The sequence below is a fragment of the Sinocyclocheilus grahami genome, unplaced genomic scaffold (genome assembly GCF_001515645.1).
Source record: "Sinocyclocheilus grahami isolate Dianchi unplaced genomic scaffold, SAMN03320097.WGS_v1.1 scaffold11491.1, whole genome shotgun sequence".
Taxonomy (NCBI): Eukaryota; Metazoa; Chordata; class Actinopteri; order Cypriniformes; family Cyprinidae; genus Sinocyclocheilus; species Sinocyclocheilus grahami.
In genome coordinates this window covers 4,700-6,645 of record NW_015513865.1, presented here as the reverse complement: position 1 = coordinate 6,645, position 1,946 = coordinate 4,700, and the positions used below count along the sequence as shown (strand labels likewise).

Here is a 1,946-nt window from a genome sequence, read left to right as displayed (position 1 = left end):
AACATTTTGAAACATCAAAATATTAAAGTGAATATTAAAATAAATGTTCACTGCAATCTGTTGACCATAGTAATACCTCAAATGTGTGTGTGTGCGGATTCAATTTAACTTGAGTATGCTTCTATCTAGTGGTCGTTTTACGCACAGCACCTGGAAAAATACATGAAATCTACAGTTACAAGGTTTCGATCCTAATTCAGACCACTAGAGAATATTCATTTAATTAAACTTTAATAATAAGCCTATGCTAACTCTCACAGTCTAAGTTATCTATAACGGTTTCTGTAGATGGCTTATATTAACACCATCACTCTCAGACATAAATCATCACAGTTATAACAAAACAGTGTCATAGAACACATTTATTAAAATAATGTATGCTGTGTTTATAGCAGTGATATCAAAACAGGAGTTTGGGGAAAAGTGAACTGTTATGGCGTGATATCTCACTCCCCAAATTTGAGTTGGCGTTCTTTCTGCTGTCCGTGGAGTTCTCTGGCCTTGTTCTTCAGCTCCTCTGCTTTCTGATCATCCTTATCTGTCCCATCACCCAGTTTGTACATGCGACTGGCATTGGCGCAGCCCCATACGTGTCCCAGCTCGCAGGCTCGCAGGGCGTACTTTAGAGCCAGCTGCATGTTTTTGTCCAGCCCTGGAGATCCCTGGATTAAAAGAGTGCTCAGGTTGAAGCAGCTGGGGGCGAAGCCTCCCTCACAAGCCTTCTCGTAGTACTGCTGAGCCATCTTCACATCTACTCCCCCCTCCATGGCTCGCCCGTCATGGGCAAGCAGAGCTATGTTGTGACAAGCATCCACTGACTTCTTCCCTTTGCTGTTACATGCCTTCATAAAACAGGAGTATGCAGTCTTTAAACACTCCGTCACACCACCTAATGTCAAAAGAAGCAGTCAGTTGTTGAAATACAATATAGGAAGAGTTTATTTGCAAAAGCAGATAACTCCGTATTGTAATTTTTTCAAAAATCGTGTTTTTTATTATATTACCATGTTTTTATTGTGTTAGTTAGCTAGTATTTTTTTGGTTATTTTTTACCTGATCAAAATAACCCAACTGCAGTTTGATTGAGATTAATTGGAATGCACAATGAAAAAACACGATTTTTGAAATTTGTTAAAAATGGAGTTATCTGTTTTTGCAAATGACCTCTTCATATTTACAATATATTTATAACATATAATACATTTACAAATATTTATTAATATATATTTGGAATATAAATACTCTAAAATTCAGCTATAATATATATTTAGTTTAATTTTGGAAAGTTAATTATTATTAAAATATCTATTTTTTTTATTTCTTATTATAAAAATATTTCTGTAGCAAATTATTTTTACTTTTTCATTGCATACATATTTTTTATTTTATTTTAGTAAATCACTTATAACAGCATTTCACAAAAATACAATACATATAATAATATATTTATTAAATGTATGTATTTTATATTATACATATACATACATATAGCTATACATATATTTTATTGTTATTATTTGTTGTTTTGTGTGCTTTCTGTAACTTTTCAATTTTATTTTAATTTTACAGCATGTCTACTATAGTGAACAGATAAATACATAAATAAAAACAAAAATAAATTAAAAAAATTCCAAAATGTAACTAGGATTTATAGATATGAAAATTAAAACATAAATTAAAAATCATATATAGGTAAGTTAAAATCATAGTAATTTACTAGAGATTTGCTTTGTTAAAAATCATAAACGAATAATAATTGAATGTCTAAATTTTGGACTAAATCCTATGTTTGTCAAACACATGTCCTATAAAAGGCAAAAAAAAATGTCTTACTGGATCATTTGAAATTCGAAGAAATAAGAACTAAAAAGAAAGTTATTTGATCCCATTAGGACTAAGTCAAAATATTAACAAAATGTTAATAATATAATATGATTTCTTTCTCT

The 1,946-nt window shown here is 30.6% G+C and overlaps 1 pseudogene; it reads right to left on the bottom strand.

Moving 5' to 3' along the window:
• Positions 1-359: 359 nt before the first annotated feature.
• On the bottom strand, positions 360-905 carry LOC107578686 (cytochrome c oxidase assembly factor 7 pseudogene; annotated as a pseudogene).
• Between the last annotated feature and the right edge of the window lie 1,041 nt (positions 906-1,946).